This window comes from Poecilia formosa, unplaced genomic scaffold (assembly GCF_000485575.1).
Source record: "Poecilia formosa unplaced genomic scaffold, Poecilia_formosa-5.1.2 Scaffold39, whole genome shotgun sequence".
In the NCBI taxonomy this organism is placed as follows: domain Eukaryota; kingdom Metazoa; phylum Chordata; class Actinopteri; order Cyprinodontiformes; family Poeciliidae; genus Poecilia; species Poecilia formosa.
Genome location: NW_006799978.1, coordinates 2962314 through 2979417, shown reverse-complemented (window position 1 = coordinate 2979417; position 17104 = coordinate 2962314). Strand labels below are relative to the sequence as shown.

Here is a 17104-nt window from a genome sequence, read left to right as displayed (position 1 = left end):
TCCTTGATTTCATCCAGTCAGCTTTTAGCCGGGGAGCTCGAGCTTTTTGGTGGTTGCACCCCGGCTCTGAAACCAGCTTCATTTGGATCTTCAGTGAAGGCTTTTAAAACGTACTTTTCTGGGATCTTTTTGAATGTTATGATTTAAGTGCTTTTAGTCTCATGTTGGGCTTTTGAAAGCTTTTCTTTGCTCTTTGAGTCCTACTGCCAGTGGTTTTGTAATGTTTTGTTGGTTGACCTGTAGGTGGCACTGTGTGCAATGGAGCAACTTACATGGAAATGTCCTCATACAAACAGAAGAAGTAGCTGTAAAATACCTTTACACTGTATTAATCACCATGCATGAAAGAGTTAATGGTACTTTGTTTAATTCAAAACACTTTTCATGGAGAATGTTTACTATGCAGATACTATCCTAATAAAAATGAGACATCATTAGTATTTGGTAGCCTGTATTTTCTAGCTCAGTTGTCCACAACACAAATGAAACATCAGCGCTAACTCACACCGGCACTCCGGAGGTCTAGAAAGACATCAAGAAGTGTTTGAGAGAATCATTACCATCTGCCCTTTCTCCATCTATTCCCCAACCAAGACTTGAACTCCTTTAAACTCAGCTGACATTTTTCACAGAAGGAGGGAGACATTTGATTTCTAATTGTGATACAGATCATAAATGGCATGCAGTTTGCCCAGGGGTGTGTTTTGTGAAGTTCCGTACCTCTTAACGTGTGAGACGATTTTTAGATTTGTAGTGTTCCTATGAGAGCTGAGGGGATTTCAGGTGATAGAAATCAGTGACATTTAAAGTCTCCATAATGAGTAAAAGGTGAGTAAGAATAATAAAAAAAGAAGACATTGAGTGAGCAGGAAAGCAGAGTCATATTTGGCTGCAGGCTCCTGGGCTGTCCGCTCTTTTTTAGGCTCTTTAAATGATGCAGCCTGGTGCTGCTCTGCTGCTGCTGGGGGTAAGACATGTGGAGAAAGGTTCTATAAATACACCTAAAATGAGATCTATTTCAGTAAATAATTTTATTCACTTCAAGCATCAACTTTAAAGATCTAAATGTAACCCACTGCTTTGTAATGAGTCTACATGAGGGCAGCCTGTGTCCTGCAACGTTCAGATGGATCCCATGAGCGTCTCGTTTCCAGGTCTGTGCAGAGCGGAGTGACTGAATGCTGATGAGGGAAGGCTCAGTAGAATCAGGTGTGTTGGAGAGATAACATGATGGTAGCTCTGCAGGACCGGACCGAGGCACAGCGCGTCTATTTATTGCACTGATTTATTGTTGTGATCATATTAGTAAAATTGGTGGTGATATTCTGGCAGATGTCACCACCAGATGTATGTTTCAGAGGTATTTTCTGTTTAAGTTCAAATTTAGTCTATTTTGAAATGTACTTGATTTTGTTTGGATAGATGTGAGACGTTTCAATCAGAGGGTCAGCGGGGAGCTGCAGCCGGTCTCACCTGTCACCAGCCAAAGACGGGACGCTCCGCCGGCAGTCCATTACCGGGCCAACACAAGGAGACACCAGGTAAACAGCCATGCACTCAGACAAACACAATCCTCTGCTCAATTCTGAATTCCCAGTTAAACTAAACGTTTTGGACTATTGGGGAAAAAAAAACACCTACATGGAGAAAATTTGGAAATTCCCAGCTGGGATCTCCAGTCGAGACTCACATGGCGCCTTCTTTCCTGCTGAGCCTGCTCCGTCATTTAGCTGCTGGTTTCACTGGTTTTATCTTGTGTAAGTCTATAAATACTAATCAATGCCATTGAACTCGGAGCTAGATTTGACATGAGTTATCTACAGGGGATTTTTTAATGGAGTGATTCAGGATAGTTAGCTACCTCTCTGTGTCTGTTTATGATACATTTCCTGAAACGGTTCTTGGTGCTCAGAGTTAAAAGGTGATCCAAAGCTTTGGCCTGAGTTATGAAACAACTGGACAAGATGCTACTGATTAATTTTTATACCTATTATTCCTGGCAGGGTCTCAGTTGCTAGGATGAAAAAAGGCTATTCGTACAGAAAGAGTGACTCCTACTGGCAAATCTTTAAAGAATTGCCCATCTGAGCTGCACTCAGCTGTGGCAGACGCTTTCTGCTCATTGCTCCACTTCTAGCATCTTGAGGCGTCCATGTTCAGCCAATGACCAAAAACCAACAGGTTTCTAGCTGCACGCCAAAATAACAGCTGATAAAAAGAACCAGTTCATGTGCAGAGTGGATGAGAAACTAGAAGAAAAGGAAAAATGTTTTTGAAACGAGATAAGACAAAGTTAAAAATGAAGCAAACGTAATGTATAGGTCTTTGCATGCATTTCCTTTCTAAATCGTGTCTAACAATGTCAAGAAAACTTTTAAAAGCCTTTATCAAAAAATACATCCTAGTTTCCTTGCAACTTTCCATCAGAAACACAAACAGGAAGGAAGTGGACGTCAAGCTTTAAACGTTCGAACTGGAGCATATTATTATTAGTTATATACATTAATTCAGTGATGGAGTCACACATTGGATCCTGGTGCAAGTTTCACTGGAAATTAAAACATTCCTGTCTGAAAACTGCAACATGGTTTCTTTCTCTGTGATTGTCATTTACTGGCATGGGAAGTGGCAGAGACTCTCAATTACACACTTTGTACGTGTGGGCAGCGTATTCAGCAGCACTGTCATGAAGGCTGGGGTAAAAAGGGCTCACTTGGAATGTCTACCCTGTTAAAACCATTTGAACACTGGAAAAGGTCACTGGGATGCAGTTCAACAAGATTTTTCCTAGAGACATGTTTAGTTTGAGGAATTTCTTTACATTTTGAAACTTTATTTTGTGACTGGTACTGCTTTTAAATGTTCATTCCCTACGCATTTCTTTAGTTTTAATTGTTTCTGGCACTTTTAAAAACAGCTACCAAGCAAAACACATTCCCATTCAATTAAAATTCCCCAAAATATTCCTAACCTTTTCATGGTGAGCACGGTGGTGGCACCATCATAATGTGGGAATGCTCGTTTTTCAGGAGGGACAGAGCTGTTGGGAAGAGTGGTGGGGATAAAAGATGGCAGTGTTGGAAGAAAACCTGGTAGAGGCTGCAGAAGACTTGAGACTGGGGTGAAAGTTCACGTCCACCAAGACGTAGGAATGAGCAAAAATGTCCTTGTTTAGAAGCAAAGATAGTAGAAATATAACCCAAAAGACATGCAGATGTAACTGTAGCAAAGATACAACATGTTCACTCAGGGGGCTTATTACAAATGCATGGCTGTTCATAGGTAAAACATGTTTCATATCCCACTTTACATTTATGCACTGGTCAGTGTTGGTCTATCACATACAGTCCCAGTGGTTTGGTTGCAAGGGAAGGGCTCTGACTGCTGCAGCGTTTTCATGTGCAGATTTTGACGATGAGTTGCGAAGCTTCAAGTGTCAGCTCCAGTCAGCTGATCTCATTAAGGTTTCTTATTTCACTTGCTCAGTTTAACGCGTTCAGTAACACATCAAATCCAAATGCCAGCTTCTAATGAGGGAGAAGAAAGGGTTTAAACATGGGATGGACACACGAGCATCAAGTCGGCACCAGCTCTTGTTGTGTTGATTACAGTGAGTTTGTTTGCCGTTCTGGAGCTGGTTTATTAAGATGCATAGCGCTCTCTGGTTTCATGATCTTGGGAGCAAATGGATGAATCATTTTTTATGAACTGGTTCACAGTATTATCTGGAAAAACAATCCGTGTTGCCTTTACATGTTCCACATCAGTAACATGACTCATCATGATACCATTGCCTTGCTGAAATGAAAAAACAGGTTGTTTTTCTGTGAATATCGTCTTATGATCTCAGCTTTTATCAGCTTAGAAATTTGCTCACCTCTTCCTCTTGTCAACCTGCTTGCATGTAAAACATCCTGTTGTGAGCTTAGAATATTCCTTTATCAGATTATTCCAACATGAGTGTTTCTACACCATCTCCAAAGTGTTCTTGTTGATTTAAATCTTTATGTTTTAAATCAACATAAAGACTCCAAGGTGATAACCTTGGAGTCTTCCTGCTCCAAGGTTATCACCGGTCAGATCAGATCTGCTTCCTACAAAACATCAGTTTATCTCAAAAACACTTAAGCCTGACAGCCTCTTCATGTTAGTCTTTAAATAACTGAGATGATTTCCTCATGTCTTAAGTTTCTATCTAGACCTCATTTATAATATCTGCTGCAGAAAAGCCTTTTATTTCAGTCTGATAGAAAGATACAATGCGTCTTCTAACTTAAGATTTCAGAGTACAAAATTCTGGCTGCATCTCCAGACCCACTAATACCATGACCTAATTTCATGCTACCCTATGCTATTGTCTGTGAAAGATTCCCTCACCTCAGGATGCCAGATGCTTCAAACTGAAAGTGAGATTCTGAAATTGACCTACTGTGCAAATAATTTGACTAATAATTATTTGGTTTGAAATTAAATTTCTAGATGGAAAGTTGGTCCCTAAATATGCAAAGAATGTAAAAGTGGTGTCAGCAGCACACTATGACTTTGGTGACTTGGATCCTAATAGACATGCACTTTAAAAACCAGGAAGTGACATGCACACTTACTACATGCAGAACGTGATGCTTTACAATATGTTCGTTCTCGTCTCTGTCTTAGGCTCACGCTATGTCAGAATAAAAAGTTAGAAAATATTTACTTTTAAAGACATGGGGCTGTTCTTGGTTCCTCTTTCATCCTTCTCCATGCAGATTAAACACATTTGTGAGTCAATTTTTTTATTATTAAAAAAATAAAGACAATTGTATTTACTTTTTAAAAATGATTTTTGAAAGAAAGACTCCAGAATAACACCTGGATACTGAAATTAACTTCCTACCCTTCAGAAAGACCTCAGAAAGCAACATGGGGTTTCCAAGCACAGAGCTTTGTGGATCCCCTTTTAGAAGATTTTTAAACAAAACTTAATGTAATACAAGTAAAAAAAAATACAAGTTGTTATCAACACAAGTTATATCAACTTTTGATCTGAATCACTTTTACTTTTATTGATTGACATCAAAACCAGACTAAGCAGATCGAAGCCAGTGCTCATCTGTCAGACACGAATAGAGCTGCTGTTAAAATCGTCCCGTTTCCAACAGGAGCAGATTGTCACATTTAGCAAAGGGCTGGTGTTTACACCTCTCAGACACATTTCAACAGAGTTTTTTAAATGAGTCAGTTTTTTTCCTTTTAAAGACTGTTTTGCTGTTTTTGGTTTTAAAGAAGTCAATGTGTTAGAATATTCTGTTACCTTTAATAATTTTACATAGAATGCAAATTTTATACATTTTCTTCAAAACTCCTGTAAGGTTGAAAACAAAAACAAAATAAGAGAATAACTACACAGAATAAAGTAACATTTATCTCCATAGAATGATTAATGGCAGAGGATGATTTGGCCGGCAGCAGGTTGTGACTGTGGAGCTGAGAGGGGAGGCTGGTGGAGCTGGAGATGCCAGAATGAATCTGCTCTGCTGTTGTGGCTGTTTGATAGTGACATCCACCCCAACGCACCTCAGCAAATCCACAGCTTTTCTCCCAGACAAGTCGAGTGTGAGAAGGTTGGCAGTTTGCCCTCGGCTGATAATGTGTCATCATAAGATTCAGTGTGAGGCAGTGCACCTGGATTTGTGCATGTGGATATAGAAAACACCTGCTTACAGAGCGGTGCACTGGGTGACAGTTTTCTGCTCTGTTAAAACTGTGCAGAGCAGGAGATCTAATATGAACAGCAGATTCATTCAACATATCAGGGTTTTGTTTATTACTAATAATAAACTCAACTAGGATATGCAATTTCTTGCTTATACAGTTTTAGATATTCATATTTTTAGTAATTTGTCAATTAAAAAAATTTAAGAAACACCATTAAATGTTCAATTTTCTGCCAGAAAACGGACATTTCTATGTCTACTTTAATTGTTTAATTCCTGGAAAAAGTAATTCAATTTTTCTTACCTTAATTTATTAAATCAAGAAATGATAAAGAAAAGTAAGAATAAAGTTAGAACACCAATAACTACTATATTAGGACTGAAATAACTTCAGGAGGAGCTTCTAGCAGTCTCTGACATCAGTCTCTGAAAAGTTTCTCTTTCAGCTGCGAGTTTCTTTTAGGAGTTTAATGTTGAAATAATTCAGCTTCAAACTTATCTGTCCAAAGAACATTGCTTCAGGAACTTTTCTCCTCTAAATTCTCAAAAGCAAACTTGTAAACATGAAGTCTGGTCTTCACGTTGATGTTCGAGAGCGGATGTTTCCACCTTGGACTACTTCCATGGAAGCTACAACTTGTAATCTGTCTGTGTGTGGAGGAATGTGCTGATGGATAAAGATAGTGAGAGCAAACTGCAGGAGCAGTGATGGTATTGTACAGCTTCCTGACTTCCTTAAGCATCTTACAGTCTGCTCTGGAGGTTGAACCTGCCTGACATCGATGTTTAAATGAGTTTTTAATGCAGACTCTTTCCAATCAGAGGATCAGCTGATCCTGAACTATTCAAAGACCTCCATAAGCTGTTGATGCTGGAATATTTACAATATTTCTAAATACATAAAAAGTCCTAGAAAAACAAACACATACGATGGGTTGGACTAGCTGTTGCTTTCCATCCCATTGAAGATTTCTTCACTTTCCTACAAACTAATGACTGTAAGCGACTTGTCCTCTACCAGTAAGTGATCTACGATATAATAACTTAAAGACACAGAAACTAAGTTAAAAAAAACATTATCCTCATGAGATCTGATGGTACATTTTTACCAAACTATCATAAAATTATACCTTTTTTCCATTTTCACAGAATTCACATTTGCCATGCTTTATTCAGGAATATTGCAGAAGAGGAGTGCAGGTGTTGGCCAATAAATAGCTCCAGTAGTTTGAACTGTTCGGGTTTCATGGCCTTTGTTATCGACCAAGGTCACTCAGTGGGCTGCAAATGGCACCGAGCCATCATTAGTTTCCGCCTTTGCTTTTCCAGCTTTAACAAATCTGCTGGTTTTCTGTGAACTTAAGTTCAAGCATATAGAAAAAAGTAAAATCCGTTTTTTTGAATTTTTTGAACAGATAAACTGCTGAGAACAGCTGTCAGTCAGCCGGCCGTGCCCTCTTCCTTCAAATGAATATTTGTGTTTTTTCTGGTAGCTGAATGATGAGTTTGTATTTTTTTCTTGTTTACATTTATCACAGTATTGTGATGTCATTGAGCTTCTGTGTCTGTGCATTGTTTATGTTTGCTTTTAGGCTAAAACTTGAACTGCTTTGAAAGTCATGCAACCTGGACTGATGTAGACGACGTCACAAACCACCAAACAAATGAAGCTCCACAAACACTGTTCCATTAAAATTTTAACAGTATCAGGCTTCACTTATGAAGCAGGTAGAACTGCAGCCATAGAAAATCCTCAACAAGGTTACGTTCACAAAACATATGACTTCCCAGTTTTATCCCATCTGTAAGCCTAAATGCTAAAGGAGATGAGCAATTCAGCACCGTGGAGGCAGAAAACATCCCAGAGAGGAAGCAGTCTGCAGCTGCAGAGCATGAAACAAAGATTTTAGGTTGGATTGCAGCTCCTACAAACTGACTGACTCTACTGAGACAGACGCCTGACACACGAGCTTCCCGTTTGTTCAGCGATCCAGGCAGGTTGGTGACTTAAACAGGGAAGATGTGTACAGGAAGTGACAGCTGAAAGACAAAGAATGCAAAACTGACACAAAGCCTGATGCTAAAGCACACCCACAACAACAGTCAATTTAGGATCTCTGCTCAACACATCAAGCATCATTTGGACTGGAGAATCTGGAACATTACAAAACAGAAACAAGAGTTAAATCAAGGAATTTATGTGGCAAATTTTGTGCCAAAGAACAAAAGATTTCTTCAAGTTTTCCAACTAAAGAAAATAACAAACATGCTTTTTTACTTATGCAGACTTTAAAACATGTTTTAGCAGCATCTGCTTGAATTACATTCCAATATATCACAGAAAATAAAAACAAGTTTGCATCTATGATTTTTTTTCTAATGCAAAGGAAAATATTCATGTGAATGAACACAAAACCTGATGCATTAAAGAACGAAGCGTTCTAAGCAGCGCTGTGTCTCCTCAAGGTGATCCGTCATGCTGCTTATTGCAAATCTCAAAACTGAGGAAACTGCATTCTTTTCAGAGTTTTTGCACATCAGACTGGATTTCATTTTGAATCCCTGCTAACATGAAGACCTTCTTTCTCCTTCCTCTCTCATTCCATGAGAATCAGAGCTTGGTGCAGTGCTGGTGTGGAAAGCAGTTGTAAATGTTATTAAATGTTTGGATTTTTGCCATAAATCAAGGACAACACATAATGTCATTTTTATTCAGCAGCAGAGGTTCCTGTCAGTCTTTGCCAGAGTAACCTCCCCTTATTCAGATGTAGTGCATTGACCAAAGCAGCAATAAAGCAACTATTAGTTCAAATGATTTATTACTCCTCTGAAACATGACAACCCATATTTTTATTGGAATTCAAATATTCAGTGTAGCTAAAAGTGTATTTCTCTTCATTCAGTTCTGCTCCATTTTAAAACTATTCCCATGTTTTCATGTTTTTAATTTTTGTGTCAATAATTTAGAAAAATGTTACATTTCTCAGAGAAAACGTATCAAATGAATCCCATCCTGCATGGGAACATTATCCCTCATCACTTTTTTGGATTTTATCACATCATATTAAAACTACAACCTTCAGTATTTTTATAGTTTTTATTCTAATAAACACAATATGGTGAATAATTAGAAGTAAAATGACAGATTTGTCATTTTTACAAATGAAAATCAGAAAAGTGCATTTGTAGCTAGCCTCTCAGTCAGTTTGTTGATGCGACCATCTACAGATGAAAATGTTTATCCATTTTTCATTCCGGTCAAGCAGAACATCTGAAAACACCAATGTTTTAATACATTGTGAAAAGCCTCTATAGTTTTCCTACCACTTTATAATAATGTATAAAACAGTTTTATGTTGTCTAAGATGAAAAAAGACATGGAGGTCAGTGGTTGTAATGTGACTGCAGGGGGGAGAATATGTTTGTGAGGAACTGAAAATGATTTCATCTCTCCTCCATCCCAGGTGAGACGGCAGCAGATCGTGACCAGCTAATGGTGCTTTAAGGTCAGTTAGGGTCAACATCAGTAATCTGTAAAACAGTTACTGGAGCCAAAACGTGAAAAATCCCTCTGGTTTGTCCTGCGGTCCAGGACTGTGTGACCTTTGACCCTCAGTGTGAGACATGACCCCTTAGGGGAGCCGGCCTCTGGGGTCTGTTTTATTCTCTGTGTTTATGAAACAGAATAAATCATTCCTCACTGAGCTAAAAACCTACAGTAAGAACAAGCAGAGCAAAACTTTTCCATGTGTTCTGGTGTTTGTGTAATCACGCTGTGGGGACTCGGCTCACATGATTACTCTTCGTGACTCATCTCTCAGCTGGGGATAAACAGCAAGAGCCCAAAAACTATTACATTTCTGCTTCTCTGTTGAGGTTCAGACAAACTGTGGGCCCCATAAACACAATGATAAATGTTTGTTTTCAGTCACATTCAGTAAATTAGAATAAATACTGAAACCTTTTTTTCTGGTAACTTTATTAGTTCACTCATGGATGTTTTTCATATAAAATGCAACTTATTTTAAGAATACGTACATTACCATAGACAGTTTCCTGTTTTCTAAATAAGGTGGAAGCTAAAGGTCAAAGTCTATGTGTGTTTTGACTACATGTTGAAATCACAGCATCATCTAGTGGCCTGGCATGACAACTACAGCACATTAAAGCTGTCTCAGTTAAACCTGAAGCTTTCTTTATGCTTATTTTCTGCTTACAGCTGATGAAAATACATAACATATTAAATCACTAAAACATTTCATCACAGGAATCTGAGCTTAATGACAACAATATTTAGCACCTGCTTGGTGATTATCTCAAGCATTTGTGTTTTAAAACTAAAGATCATCATGGAAAAAAAATAACTGCATGGAAGTTTATTGTAAATTAGCTCATTGTTTTTAACCCTGTGCACATCATTCATTCAGAGTTGGGTTTCTCCAGGATTTGAAGGCACACTTGTTGAATGATGACCCATTCAAATTGTAGTTTTTATTTGATAATTCATGAGCAATGTAGCACAGAATCGTATTTGTACACTGAATGTAGCAAAGAAGCAGTAAATAAATAAACAAACAGAAATCATATAGCAGAGCAGGTCCACAGTAGTAACACATTTGGAAACATGGCAAAGACCCTGAAATAGGGAGAAAGTGGCAGACATTCTGGACAACAAGATCTAATCTGGAGGGTTGACAGGCAGAGTAATAAACGTCTGATTCATTCCCAATGATGGACAGCTAATTTACTTTCAACATCTCAATGATTAATCCCCCCTGCAATGTATTTTTATAGCTTTAACTGCCATAAAATAGACAAGGCACTGTTGAAGGTCTGAGTAATGGTGGCAGGTTTTCAAATTAGAGTCCATGTCCCTCCTCAGCGTGAGCATCAACACTAGATGCACAGAGGAAGGCGTGGCACATTTCCAGGACACTAATGTGAAACAAAAGCTTCTGAGAGGACTTTCATTTGCAGCCTCTCCAAACTCACTGCTGGGTATTTTTATTGGCAGACGTATAAGCATAAAAGCAATTACAAAGCGCCCGGGGTGAGCGCGAGGTGCAGCCCAGACTCATGTGTGAACAAGGTGTTTGCTTAGATTAAGTACTGGTGTTCATTTTCACTTATAAATCTTGTTGATGAGACTCTGGGGATTTTTAAAGAACGTAGTTCTTGTTTGGGACACTGCGGCAAAGAGAAAATTAAACTGGCGGGCAAGAGTATTTTAGATTTAGTTTATATTTCTAATTTAAAAAACTGATTTATTTAAAAGCACATAAACTTTGTTCAGTGTGACCTGATAGTTTCAGATGAAATACAAATATTTTAAAGACGTTTTGTGCCATTCTTTCTTCACAGTAATCAGATAGGAAATGGGGAGAAAAGAAGAGAGTAATGTGGTAAAGGTTCAAAGGTCAGAACCAGCTGCCATTGCTCCACAATCCTCCCTTAATCACAGTATTCAGGTGATTCCTGAGCCTTTAGAAGCAGCTAATTGTTTCTTCTGCAACAGGTATAAGAGGACGCACCAGGCTGCCCTAGCAGAACGTTTAATTAGCACCTAACTCCAGCCAGCGCCTCCTCTCCAGGCGTCTTCTGGCTCCCTCGCTGTCTAACTAAGTCTGGCTGACGCCTCATCAACCTCGTCCTCCCAGCAGCATTCAGTAGCAACTGTTCACCAAACCTGCTGCTCTCCAGACCTGCAGCTTCATCTAGAGATGCAGTAAACAATACAGCTAGTGTCACCATGGACATGGGTGTTTTCAGCAGCAGGTCTGGCTGATGCCTGCTATACCAAAGCATCATGATTCCCAATGCTGCCAACTCAAGAGCTTCAGGATTACTTTTCTCAACATGCAACTCAGCCTTCCAAGACGAAGAAAGCAACATCACCAGAGTTGCAGCCTCCCATTTCTCTAGAAACATTCAGTGTCTCCTGCAGCACTTTTTTCATCCCGAGTATCACATGTTGTCTTTGTCTTCATCTCTACTGCCACCATTATCATGGCTTTCAGTACATTCTAGAGCATCAAAATGATATCCATCATCATCTTCTGGGCATCATCATCATGGTTATTAATATCAAAATGATTGGTTTCAATGTGATGAATTATGAATATGTGTAACAACAGCAGAAACCATTCCAGCAATTATCAGCTTTTAAATGAGCCCTATATTTATTTAACATCAAGACCATTTGTAGAGACGATTCACTCATTTATTTTACATTACAATTAAACATAAACAGCATCTTGAAAAAATTGATTATTATTAGTAGATACTACAATCTTCTGTTTGTAAACTTACAAAAATGTGAGATTCAAATAAGACCTGATGTTGAGGAAAAAATGCTGAAAAAAAAAAGTATAAGAATCTTCAATTACAAAGTCAGTAAACAGTCATAAAACTCCTGCTTTGAAAATGTAAGTGCTAAAGGTTGAGACTCATTCCTGGTGCTGCATCCTGCTGCTTGTTGGTTTAAATCTCCACAAAGTTTATTTCAGCAAAGATAATAGCTGTTCCTATCAGGATGATGAGTGTGTGAGAGTTTGGGTAGGCAGCTTGTTTTTCAGCTCAATTAAAACACGTGCTGTGTTGAACTACAGCAGCTAGCAGTGTTCATATCAGAATGGAAATGCTTCTGGGCTGATCTGATCATAAGATGACAGCTTACACACACAGGTCATACGACAAGTCTTGGCTTTTTATTTATGTATTTTAACCTTTTCAAGGTGGACTGATGATGAAAGGCATAACAGCAATATGTTTCAAAAACAATACCTTGTTGCTTGTATAAATGTATTGTTGAGCAGAAGTGCAATCTGATGCCCAGCAGGATTGTCGGCGTTTCCTGACATCCTGGTTGACGTCCACCCACCTCGCCTTTGCTCTTCATCTAACGCATGAACACAGCGAGGGCAGAGGCACCTCCTCTACGCTGATGATGATGTGCTGTCAACCCAGAGCAAACAGGATGTCAAAATTAAATGCAAACATGGAGCAACTGATGGAAAGAAGAAAACTTAACATTGAACATCAATAATCCTGAATAACTCAAGTGCAGTGATCAAGATGGATGGACAGGAGCTGGTCAAGACCACAGAGTTCAAATTCCTCGGCTTCCTGCTCAGTTCAGAAGAAGACACGATGTTCGATGTAGAAGGCAGAGCCAACGCAGCGTGGCTTAAGGCGCAGTCACACCTGCTCACTTTAATCCACTTTATCAAACTTATTAATTTGCCCAGAGACTGTTTCATTTAGGGAGGTGTGAATGCAGAATCAAACTGTGATGCGAACCAAAAAGGCGAAGTGTGGTCCGCTAACACTGATGAAAGGCTCATTCTCTGTTGGTTCCTGGGTTTGTCTCAAACCTCCGAAACAATTTAATTGGATCTAAAGGTGGCAGCTTGGTTGAGATGACTGGAATCTGGACACGTTTGGGTTTGCAACTTTAAAGTGGACTACAGTCTTTGTAGTCCTATTTAAATAGACTAAAAGGACTGATGAGAAAGCTGGTCAAACATGTTGCTAGTATTATGCTGGAGCCTTGTTAATGGCTACAAAACGTGTGTTTTCTCCAAGACATCCTCAGGGACATTCATCCAAATGTTATTTGGGGTATTTTTATTAACATAATTAAGTATTTACTCCACTCTGGCAGAAGCATTGTTCAAACACATCATTAAAAGCAGAAAATGACTAACAACTGCCTCTTTAATGTCTATATTATCGTGTTCTCAGCATACAAATGAAGCCTCTGGTCCAGGTCCAAATAAGTTCCAGCATCACAGATACATTCAGGATGTCAACTGAAACATTATTCAGACATAAACATGTGCCTGATGTGCTAGAGCTGCATTTATTGCAGAATTATTTACTTATAGTTCAAAAAGCTTAGTTACGTAAGTGCCACAACATCAGAAGTAAAAGAACTTCATATGAATTATTAACAGATTCCTGGAGCTCATTGACAGCGCGGCAGCTAAAAAACAGTCAGTGAAGCTTTTAACCCTTCTTCGGTCGCACATTGTGTGCATAATTGGACATCCTGTTACATTTTGTTGCGCAGGTGGGATTCCTGTGATTAAGGGAAATAAGTGTTGATACTAAAAACTGAAATGTTCTGGCAACTGTCAGAAATCAGGGCAATAAACTGATCCTGATATTTTGGTGTCAGGAAAACCTCCAGAGACTGAAATGTGTCTCCTTTGAAATAATTTGAAATTAGCTGGCAGCTGAGCCAAATTTAGCAGTAGATTTTTACATAATCAGGTTTCTCAGAAACTAGGAGAGAGAAAACAAACAAGGGGGAACTCCACAGCTGAAGGTAACCTTTACATTTTTTATACAAGGTTTTTATTTTTAGTGTATTAATGTTACATCAGCAATAACATACACATTCTAAAAATATCTAACCACCAGCTACTGATTTAGATGGTCTGATTTAGACCATCTACTGTGGTCTAAATCCGTTCAGATACATCCTGTCTAATTTAATACAACTACACACTGTACAGCTAATATAAAGTCAACTGATGGTAAAATGCCAAACAGCAGAAGGATTCTATCTAATGCAGCCCAACTGACTGCATCTGGTTATTAACTTTATTGCACTTCTTCATCTTCATTAAGCATGTGGCAGCAGTGGAGAGGAAAAACTCTAACAAGAACAAACATCCAGACAAAAGCACTGAGCCAACAGTTCTTTCTAGGACGAAGAAACATGGAGGTCATGTTAGCAGATTCTACTGTCCAGATGTAGTTTTAACAAATATGTAAAAAAACACTCTTATAAAAATGACCTTCTGCAGCTTTAATTTGCCCTTTAAAATGTAAGGGTTATATTTGACTCGTAAAACAGATTCGTTCAACTACTGATTTTTAAACTGAGGTTTTTATTTACATAAAGCAAAATGATTTTTATCTTTTGAAAACTTTGAACGGAGAGCCCATGCTGGTGTTTATCAGTGGAGCCTCTCCTGACTGCAGTTGGTCCAGAAGTCGGTACTTCTCTCCACTGGCTCCCTGTTCATTTCAGAATTGATTTCAAAGCTTTATTGGTGACTTAGAAGGCGGACAGGCTCCTGGGCATCTGCCTGACCTCCTGCAGCCTTTTGCGCCCCCCAGATCCCTTAGATCTAATGATCACTTGCTTTCAGCAGTTCCAAGGTCTAGGCAGGCTCACAGAGGTGACTGAGTGTTTCAGGTTACAGCCCCTTAACTGTGGAATAAACTGCTCCTACCCATCAGACAGGCCTTGTTGTTGGTGTTTCTAAAACTTATTTAAGAATCCATATGCACTCACTGGCTTTTAATGCAGCATGAGAGACATGGGGCTGTGCAATGCTAACACTCATGTTCTTTGAGTTGTTGACAACTTCAAAACACAGAGGAGGTTTAGATTCTACTTCTGATTAGTTCTCCCATGTTGCATTCATACTGATGCACTGTTATTTGCTAAGAAAGTACATAAAAAAGTGTTAATTTTTCATTTTAGCATACCATATCTTATCATCTCTTTAATGCAAACTCTAAACACTTTAGCTAAAAATAAAACAAAGTGTGAAAGATGCATATACTGCTAAAATCCATAGGCTTTAAAAGTCCAAGTGTGGAAGTTGCAGATGAAGCGCTCTCAGTCAGACACAGCAGATGGCAGGCTTAGTTTGAACACTTTCCCACTTCAACAGTTGTCCCCTCCAACTCCGCCTACATCTAAGTCAGCCATCTCACCCTGAACTTTACATATCCAGCCTGGATGATGCTGGTGGATTGTTGGCCTACTTGGATGTGGGAGGAGTTGGACTTTCCAGTCCAAGGGTTTCAGAAAGACATACTTAACTGGCTCAGTGGATGGATGTCACTTTATATTTGTGTCTGATGCAAGTGTGTACTGATTGGATATTCAGCTTGAAAACAAACATGCCATTTGTTAATAACCACTTTTGCCCACCACAAAAACCAACTCTGTAAAAGCTTGATGTGAGTTGAAGACTAGAAGGACACATGAAGGCAGAACTATTTAGACACTTAGTGAGCTCAGTCTGTTGAGCTATCTCCAAAGGTTGGGGACAGATATTAACTGTTTTAATAACTTTTACAATTTTTATTCTGCACAAATAAAACATGCTTTCAAATTTAAAGTATTTTAGATTTCAACTGTGACCACTGTTTTCACAGAACAATATTTTATCTCTTACAAAAAACTAACTACAAAACTGAAAAATGTGTAGCGCTCTTTTAATGCTGTGTCTCTTTAATAAGCTCACCGAATGTCATAACAATATGGCGGTTTTTGCAATAACTCATAAAGAAATGTCTATTTTACAAATAAAGACACCAAAACAAAGTCATTTGTGTGAGAACCGTTTCAAAACGAGCAAAATACAATTATAAGTTCAAAGTGAACTCAGCAGTCCTTCAGCTGCTTCAGCTAGCTAAACACACAAAGTCCGCTAGCATTAGCATAAATGAGCCTCCAGAAATGTGTTTTCCACACAACTCTGATCACAAACTGTGTGACTCACTAGTCGGCACTCGATTCAATAACTTCTTCAACTGTTAAATGAAACTGATATATGTGCATCAAAATACTTTTGTACTGACCTGTGATATATAAAAGATGAGACAAACACGTCGAGCTTCCTTTAGCATCTAACAGGAAGGTTTATTCTTCTTCTGTGTGCCCAACCTTTTCTGTTTTGTTCAATGTGACAGGCGCCCCACAGCGGTCATATGTGGAATCGCACCAAATAACTGAAATAACACATTACTTATTACAACGAGACATTGAAGACAGAAAAAGAAAAATAATGTTGACGTTCCTATTTTATGCTTAGTGTTTTCATTATTTTAAACAGCTTGTTTTCACTTGTCTATACATACATCTCCATTAATTATTCCATAGATACTTATTTAACTCTAATTATTTACAAGATTCTGCCATTTCTTTATCTGTCTGAGTAGAAATGTAAGCACTTTCTTTAGTGGAACACCAACAATATTACTCCTGCACATCTTAACCTAATAAACAGGAGATTACAATTACCTGAAGGACGGCCAATGACACTGCTGATTGTTTTGGTATTATGCAGCAGGAGAGAGATGTAAGACTGATCTCTTTAATTTTCTCTGCTAAACACAGCCAATAATAATCATGAACTTCCTGTTTAACATTTAGTCGTTTATTGCCTTTGTGTGAAATGAAGCAACTTTGTCCTTTACCGATTTTGGGTCAAGTGACGTGTTTGTAGTTTTCAGACTTGAACTTTACAACTAAACATCCTCTCTCTTTGCAGAGAAATATGGAGCTGTGGCTTTTTTAATAACTCCTGCAGTGGTGCTGAAAGATACACATGGAGAGCCATCTGGAGGAACCGCTGGCTTTTATAGAGCTGAGACTCTGC

At 38.6% G+C, this 17104-nt stretch overlaps 1 long non-coding RNA gene across 1 annotated transcript; it reads right to left on the bottom strand.

Moving 5' to 3' along the window:
- Positions 1–7385: 7385 nt before the first annotated feature.
- Positions 7386–16393, bottom strand: LOC103137355 (uncharacterized). Its single transcript, XR_476119.2, has 3 exons — positions 16305–16393; positions 12480–12650; positions 7386–7736 (listed from the first exon to the last, which is right to left on the bottom strand). It is a non-coding gene; the product is annotated as an uncharacterized LOC103137355 (long non-coding RNA).
- Positions 16394–17104: the final 711 nt, after the last annotated feature.